The sequence below is a fragment of the Nothoprocta perdicaria genome, unplaced genomic scaffold (genome assembly GCF_003342845.1).
Source record: "Nothoprocta perdicaria isolate Ctin4 unplaced genomic scaffold, notPer1 scaffold_244, whole genome shotgun sequence".
Classification (NCBI taxonomy): Eukaryota; Metazoa; Chordata; class Aves; order Tinamiformes; family Tinamidae; genus Nothoprocta; species Nothoprocta perdicaria.
The window spans coordinates 391,141-400,300 of record NW_020455471.1 but is presented as its reverse complement, the minus strand read 5'-3'; positions in this window follow the sequence as shown (position 1 = coordinate 400,300).

Genomic DNA, 9,160 nt, shown 5'->3' with positions numbered 1-9,160 from the left:
CACAGCCTTACTGCTGCCCCCTTGTGATTAAACACCTGCGGCCTTTAATTAAACCATTATGCACCATTTCGCAGCTACCCCCCTTTAAGTCACAGGGTCACTGAAACTAGTAATTCTTTCCAGTCCTCATGCGACTACCAGAGAAAAGGGTTTTGTTGGGGATGGGAACAAGGTAGGAGATATAAACATAAGCAGGGGAGATGAGTGGTCTACAGTGTTACATGGGGATTCGAGCTAGGAAGGACACAGATTAAGAGCAGGGGAGGGAAGTAAGGAAGGGACACCCAGCTTGGCCTTCAGCCAARTTCACTCCATGTTCTCATCTGCAGAAAACAGGACTGCTTCTCCCGATGATGCCACCTGTGTTAAAACCTCGTGTGAAACTGCAGCTGTGGCCAGGGGAGGGTTTTGACGGGGCTTCCCCACAACCCTCCCGGCTGCCGCTTTCCACACGCGGCAGCGCGGTCCCCAGCCCGAGAACGTSGGCTCTTGACATCAGAGCAGTCAAGCACTGCCTGAAAAGGCCAGAATAAATACTCACCAGCAAAASAGGCGATGAATTAAGCAACAGCAGAACACTAGGAAGCACGCAGGCCACCAAAGCACGCGGCTCGTTTGGCAGCTGCGAGGGGAGCAGCTCGCGCTGTCCTGTCCTGCTCAGCACGGCGGGAGGCAACACGGGGCCCTGGCTCTTCACAAGCACTGTACGCCAGCCCAGGGACCCCTTCGAGCTCCTTGAGACACGAGCATCGTTACGAAGAAGGCACAAACTCGCCGTGAGGTGCTACTGCGTGCTACCCTATACTGTATTTAAGACATAAATAACAGTTGAGGTCAGAGCAGCCTTAAATAAGTCGGGGGATTTCAGCTTATTCACTATGACCAGCTCACTCCATTGGCTCCCTTCTTTCCTTCACAAAGGACAGCACCATGAGGCCAGGCTTTGGCAGATCCCTTGGCACMCCGTGTTGCCAGACGCATCTCCACCGTTGTACAACGGGACTCGAGCCAGCACAACATCAGGAATGGGTTTTCAGAAAACGTGGTGCCTGCCTGGGGCAGGTCAAGCAAGCACTGAGTATGGACACACTGAGTAGCCTTGGTCTGAGCAGTTTCCCTCATATGTGATCCAGCGGGTTGGGTGTTTTCATTGAATCCTTAAAGTTGGAAGGGACCTCCAGAGGTCATCTAGTCCAAACCCCCTGCTCATGCAAGGTCACCTAGAGCACATGGCACAGGGCGGCATCCAAGCGAGTCTGGAAGATCTCCAGAGAAGGAACCTCCACAACCTCTCTGGGCAGCCTGTTCCAGGGCTCTGCATCCTCACTGTCAAGGAATTTTTCCTTAAGTTCCTGTGGAACTTTTGGTGCCTCAGCTTGTGGCCGTTTCCTCTAGTCCTATCCCTGCCCACCACTGAAAAGAGGCCGCCCCCTCCTCCTCACTGCCTCCCTTGAGGTATTTATASACRCTGATCAGGTYCCCCCTCAGCCTCCTCTTCTCCAGGCTGAACAGACCCAGCTCCCTCAGCCTTTGCTCATAGGGCAGATGTTCCAGGCCCCTGATCATCCTGGTAGCCCTGCGCTGGACTCTCTCCAGTAGCTCCACATCCCTCTTGTACTGGGGAGCCCAGAACTGGACACAGTCTCCAGATGTGGCCTCACCAGGGCTGAGTAGAGGGGGATGATCACCTCCCTCAACCTGTTAGAGACGCTCTTCTTAATGCACCCCAGGATCCCGTTGGCCTTCTTGGCCACCAGGGCACACTGCTGCCTCATGGTCAACTTGTCGTCCACCATGACACCCAGGTCCCTCTCTGCAGGGCTGCTCTCCAGCAGGTCAACACCTAATCTGTACTGGTGTCCGGGGTTATTCCTCCCCAGCTGTAGGACCCTGCACTTGCCCTCATTGAACTTCACAAGTTTTGGGGAGTTTTTATTCACTAGTTTCCATTTTCAGGAGTCCTCGAGACCTACAGTCTCCTCATCAACTCGCACACTGCAAAGACACCACACACCAGGCTGGGGCACACGGAGCGCTGTGCCCAACAGGCACCTTCCCACCTCGCGTCACAGCCAGGGAAAGGGGCCTCGCCRACCTCCCGAAAGCTCTCCCATCCTGCTCCAAGTCTTCTTTTCCTCCCCTTTGCTACCACAACCCTCGGCCTCCAGCGGCGAGGCTGCCGGCCGCCCTCTCCCTTGCCGGGGGCTCCTCCTGCCCGCCCGCCTTGGCCTCTCCTTTCTCTCACCTTTTAAGCTCTTGGGACCGTCACCTTCTTGCTCTCTGCCTGCTGTGTGGCACCAGCCCACAGCACTTCCCATGGCCGTGCAGCAAATCAGGGGCATGTGGAAATCTAAACTCCTAACGCTGTGCAAAATAACCAATTTAACACATATGTTTTGAAGAGCTCCTTATTCTCCCAGGCACATCCCGTTTCTCTGCCCAACTCTCACGCCTACGCCACTGCTTCCATCTCAGAGCTACTTGCACGCTTATCCACGCACTCCRAGACACTCAGGAGAGCGTTCCAAAGGAACGCGTCCCAACACTCCCGAGTTTTCCTCTCTGCAGCTTGCTACCTTGCTCCCCCAGGAGGCAGCCTGCGACRGGACAGGTCACAGAGAGCAATGGACGGGCAGCACAGGCACGGGACAGCTCTGGAGATACAACAGGGGTGCAGAGAAGCACGTCTGCACCAACACGCGAGTTGGGCAAACTTCAGGCTCTGCTTCACAGACATGCCACGCAGCTCCAAGGGAAGAGCTTAAGAGCTCATCCTAGCACCAGCTTAAACTACCTAGCAGACCTTCTGAAGGATCTTGAGGGGAATCAGGCTCTGCCTTCAATGAGAGGGAAACAAAAAAGAGAGGCAGGTATTGTTGGTATCGAGACAGCTATCCTGATAAAAACTGAGAGACATGTAACTGTGGCACCGAGGTCCTTGGCGGGAAGGAGCACYTACTTCCGTAGGGATCTGTGCCGTTACGGACACTGGGAAATGGCCACACCACGGGGAAACACCCGCACGCTAACTCGCCAACAGGAGCTGCCTGCTGTTCCCGGGCCTTTCAGAAACAGTGGCCTCATGTTTCTGACATTGGCGCGGCAGCTTCTTCCACCAAGAACACATTCAGCGCCGTAAACAGAAGGGATCTTGCAGGGGTGAAGAGAGAAAACAGACAAACAAACAAACACAACAACAAAAAAAAMCCCAAAAACTTTATTTTTGGCCAGTGTGGATGGAAAATGTTAAAATGCATGGAAATGTGACCACTGAGGACAAGTTATTTTTACCTCACGACAAACGAGCACAACTCGCTCCCGCTGCAACAAAAGCGGCGCGCAAGGAGGGAAGGGACATTCGGGCTTGGGCCCCCGCTCCCAAGGGATATTCCCAAGGCAGAGGGCGGCTGTCGCCAGCGAGGCCRAGCGGGAGGCACCTGCCCCGCCACGGGGTCCATCTGTGCCTCGCGTCYGCTCTTTCCGAGCGGATCGTGTCCAAAGCACCTCCTGCCGGAGCGCCGGGGGAGCAGGGAGCCGCATGCCCGGAGAGCCCGTGGAAGAGCCTCAAGGAGCCCTATGATTTTCAGAATGGCCCCTGCGCTTCAAAGTAGCACAAAAACGCACAAGACAAAATGATCCAAGGCTCATTTTAGACCTTTGTTCTAATGTAAGAAAGCCTCRAACTGCCAACTGGGTCAGCTCCCACTGCTGCGCTCGGTGCAGTGCAAACTCCTAATTGATTTAMGCTCCTTTAACCCCCAAAAGACACGGCACAAGCAGTTGATCTGAGAACAGGTAGGAAGGGTGGAGAGAGCCACGTTAGAGCAAGAAGAGGATGCCACGGAGCAAAGAGCGCCACTGGCGCAGCTCCTGTCAGTGCTGCAACACAAGAGCAGCACAACACAAAGGAAAAAAAAATCACTTTTCAATGTATTACTTCTTAAATTGCATTTGCTCTCAGGGTGGTATTTAGTTAGCTCTGAAGTATCAGCAGATCCTAGCAGTGCATTTTAAGCCTCCAAAACCATTCGCAAAGGCAACGGCGGGAAGCGCGTGAGCCGCCCCCAGCGCAAGTCGCTCCGTCCTGCAGCCCGCGGGAGCAGCCGAGGCCCCTCCGGGCGCCAGCGCTGCCATGTGCCCCARCACGGGCCCACATATCCACCTGCGAGGGGGGCGGGAGAAAAACGTCCCGGGGACGCAAGAGGGGCAGGGAGCCCGTGAGYGCGGAGGAGGAGCCACAGGGTGTCCGGGACCAGGCGCAGGCAGCACGCGTGCCCATCCTGCCTGTGCCACCAGCTCGGCCTCCAGCGAGGCCCTTCGGCTGCTGCTTTCATTTCAAGGAAATTAAACTCCGAGAAAGCTGCAAAACTCTTATCTCTATGCAGCCTGCCCAGCAGGCTCCCCTGCCGCCTCTGCCCGCCAAGGCACTGGGTGTCACCGAGAGGGGGATGCTGCCCACACCGTTTCCAGAACTCGGTATCGACAATACAAGCCTTTTAGCTGGGGCCGGGCACTCTTCTTTCCAGAGTTGTTTTCTGCTCTATTAATTTCTGTTGTCTCTTTGTACTCACAGAGCCCTCTCATCTCCCCCATCCTCCACTGCTTTGCTCTTTTTGGTGGASTGACCCACGTGGTAATAGGTCAGCTGGAGCACCCGGTCCCTTTTTCAGGAAGAGACAGGGAAAGGGTGAAAAGGGGAGTCAGGGAAGGAAAGGGAATGACCCCCAGACTTCCAGCCTCTCCGGACAGAAGAGGTTCAAAGGCACTTGGGCCACGCACCAGGTCCTTTTCCCATGTGGTTGACAGACCCCGTCCACGTGAACTGGTGAAGCCCTCTGCTCCCGCAGGGAAATCCAGGAAGGCTGTCGGGATGTTGTGCAAAGGGAAGAGGAGAAAGGGATAACATCCTCCTTGCAGGAGTGTGTCTTGGAAACACTTGTGTATAGCACAGCAGAGGAAGCTTGTGCTTAGTTTTCAGGAAGAGAGTCAAGTCAGAACTTGTTCCATCACCATTCACATTCATCCTTCCATATTTCTGAATCCAGAGACAGAGGAAGCGAAAGTTTAAGAGTTGTCACAGGTACCAAGTTACTCTAGGAAGCAGCAGAAGCCAAGTAAGCAGCACAATCGAAAGGCACTGGGTGTGTGGCAGCCACATGCTAGGTCAGGCACCAGGTTCCTTCATACGGAAGCCTACATTTCCACCCAACACCGCACAGAACCTGCCAGGTGAGATCCAAACAGGAATTTAGCGTGCAAACACCTCAGAAGAAGCCAGACACCTCGCGACGAGCCTAGGCACACGTGCAGTGAGATGTATGGGGGAGATGGTGTGAGGAGGCAAACGGCAGCGGGGAGCAGCTCAGCAGCACCAGCAGTGATCCCGGGCACAGCACCCCAAGCCCGACGAGCGGGTACTCACCACAAAGCCATTCTGCTACTAAAATAGCACCTCATCTGCTCTGTGCGCAGGACAGAAGACACGTACATCCTCTCGCTAATTCCCCAAACCACCAGCTCCTAATTTCATTACCCCTGGTCAGCACTGCCTCCCTCGGACACTGCTCCCGTCCTGGCTTACTCCATCAAGAAGAATACAGATCCAAGAGATGCAGGCTTCTAGAAGCAGAATTGGGAGCTTGGTATTCCTGCAAGGGGAGAGTTCCCCTCCACCAAGAAATAAGTCCAGCTGCATCAGCATTACACTTTAACTAGCAAGAGAATATACCCAGGTACAGCATTTCCTTTAAGTAAAACTCACGCTCAGAGGCAGAAAGTGATTCTTGGGCAAGGAAACCGTTCTCAGCTTTGCTGGCAACAGCAACAATAGACAAGATCCCTGGGAAACACCTCGTGCTTCCTCTGCTGAAGCAGTTACGCCACAGTAGCGAGAAACCTCCTTGCCTGAGGGGCTGCAAATAGGGATAAAAGCCRTTAGACACCAACAGCTACTAAAGGAAGTGCAAAGCGATCCCGAAATCCTCCTGCACATCCCAGACACCAGGGACACCAGCACATTTGCTCTGTTCAGAGGGGGACACAGCAGGCAGTGGCTGAGCAAGGGAATGCATGCAATAAACGAATAAACAAGCATAAAAAAGACAAAATTCCAGTCCATTATTTTTCCAAACGCTGCAAGATTAAATTACCCAGTTGGAAGAAGCTGCCTAAAAGGGAATTCATGCAAACAGCTTTAGCTTAAAACTCCGCTCTCGGGTGAGTACCAGGAGAAAGGAGCGGGGACGTCTCGGGGTCAGGAGGGCCTGGATAGGGGCACTGCTGGTCCCCACAGGGTGACAGGCTGCAAACACCTCCTGCCACCACTGCACACCCCTCCTAGCAGAGCTGGCCCGGACGGGCAGGCGAGAGGCGCCGAGCTGGGCACGCAAACGCACCCTCTTCTCACCCACCTCCCTGCACCCCTCATTTGGCCGGGTGGGCGGCTGCTTACGGTGCTGCTGCTTGGGCTCTACCTGCGCTGCAGGTGAAGGAACAACCGCGGGCTCCCGAGTAATCAGCTCAGCGGCCTCCAATAGCATCAGTGCCCTCTTTGTAAAACCTTGGGAAGGAAGAACGGGGCGGGCAAAGGCAGCTTTGAGGATATTATCTCACCTCATCCCCTTCTCAAAGCCTCCCTAGATGACAGGTTGCAGTCACTGCCTTTGCTGAACCACACAGACCTTTTTTCTTCTGTTTGCCACAGATTGGATGAGAGGCCAAACGTTCAACGTACCCAGGCAAAGCGCAACAGCTTCGTCTTGGAAACAAAAAAAGCTGGGACGCCGACACCGGCTCTCAGCGCTCTCGGTGACTCTCCACGATACAACAGCCTCAAGTGGCCAATCCTTTCGGGATCATTAGATTCCCAGGCACTGCGACTGTAGAATGACAACAGCAGCACCCCARCCCTCGCGATGGTAGGGAGACACATCCAGGCACTGTCCCTCAACGCAGGTATTCAATGCTGCAGGTAGAGCAGGGCAGCTATTTCCCTCGTCACGGTCTCTGTGAGCTCTCGGGGGCTACGAAGGCCGGTGCCACCTCCATCCAGCAGGTCCTTGGGTCGCTTGTCCCTGGACTCCATTTGCTCCGTTGCCTTCCCAGGGGCTTTCCCTGTGCTACAGCAACACAAGCACACTGGACACCAAGCTGCTTTTTAAGGACTATGAAGCACCTGCTCTCAAGTCTCCTGCCTCCCAGGAAAGGCAGGCGCTTCCAGAAGCCTGATCCGACACCAGCTGAACGTTTTAGTCCAGCTCCTCACAGTTCCAAGCCACTTCCAGAGACCCGGGCGCTGAGGTATGGATTAACGCCCTGGCCAGGAGCTGCTCCTGCAGCACAAGCAAGCAGAGCCCACGGAGCCTGGAATGAGCGGGATGAGGGCAGAGCGGCTCGCGCGCCGCTTCAGGCCAGCAGACAGGCTAATCGGCACACAGATTAGCGAGCCCCCCTCTTAGGGCTGCTCGCTAAAACACCCCGATTTTCCAAGAACCTACGGTGCTTTCCAAGAACCTACAAGCTCTAAAAGGCCTAAGAGCCTCTGCTCCTAGCCCTGGATGTTCCGTACGTGGCAGCTTTTGGCCGGGATAGCCAGCAGCAGTTGTGTGCTAGCAAACCTCTGCGGTGCAGAGATTAAGTGCCATTTGTCTCTGGGGCACTTCTGTGCTTTTTCACCTGCATTTCCTCAGTGTTTGTCCGAAAAAGCACAGAAGCAGGCACAGCAGCTGCCTTAAGAACAGACAAGTCTGGCTTTCAGCTCCATATTTAACATTCAACTCTCCGTGCAGAGCAACTCCGAGGTCTCGAAGGAGCCGCAGCCAAAGAAAACTCTCTCCAACAACTTTCCACTCCTACCAGCCATTGCTGGAACAGTCCAAAATATCCTGCTGGAAAGTGAAGCAGACACTKCTGCTGGGRGGAGGAGGAGGCCTCAAAGCCCCATCTCCATCACTGCAAACGTAAGCCAGTTAAACAGAGACGTAAAACAGGAGGAGGGCAGGGTGAAGTGGAAGATCCCTCTTAAGTGACGGTTGTCTCACTGTGATTATTACAAGTTTTGGTTAAGATTCAGCAGTAAAATTGAGTACGGAAAGGCTTTTTTTTTAAAAAAAAAAGTGCTTTGAAAGTTGTTTAGTTATGATCTGGAGGAGGGGAAACCAAACCAACCAAAAAACCTTCCTTTACTTCACAACAAGGAAGGCAGCCCTACTCTTAGGGCTGCACATCCCCAAAGCCCAGGCTGCTACAGTCTAACAGATGCAGGCAGAGAATAAGGCAGATCTCCCGCAGGCTCCTGTCAAATCTTGAGGAGCCAAGTGCCTCAGATGGCTTTTGTTACGCCAGATCAGCTACCACGCAGTGCACTATAGTTCCTGACCAGTCTACAAGCACGTGAAACCGTCCCCCTTCTAACTTTCCCAGGTCCCAAAGAGACCGACAAACAGGAGTTCAAAAGAGACCTGGGTGACTGGGGTGCATCCCAAGCACAACTAGCTCAGCACGGAGCAGAACACAGAGAGCTCCACCTTCCCATCCCGGTAAGGAGCCCAGTTCCCAAGAACAAACACGGAATTTGTAGCAACCCTTTCTCCACTGTTTTTCTGCAGGATCAAATCGCTTCTGCGTCGGACATGGAGACAGGCGGCGCGTTGGGCACTTCCAAGCTGCCCCACATCCCATCTGCTTGGGCATAATGGTGCAAAAAACGGGCCGGAACTGGCCGCTGTGGTCACATCTTGACCGTGAGAAGAACTTCTCCTTAAACCTCTGTTGTTCAGTACTCACCACATCCTAAAAGTGGAAGGGATTATTTTTCCCCCCAAACTACTGGACAGATTCAAGGCTTTGCTATAACAAACCTGAACAATATGAACGTTTCTCCAGAAATCTGTGGCACCCATCACAGACACCGCTAAGCCCGTGGCCTTAGGGTAAGCTCCAGCAACACAAGTTCTGCAGAGTAGTAAATGTCTTCCTGTCCATCCCTCTATCCATCATATTCCTTTTATTTTCCCGTTCGGTGAACGGCCTTCCCTCCAGGGAGGCAGCTCTGCGGTTTCGGAAGTCACTCCCGCTCAAGACCTTTACAYGGGAGTGTTCCCGGCCTTGGCACAGGGAGCTCCCATGCCCAGCGCTTYCCACTCCTCCTCCTGCTCCCACT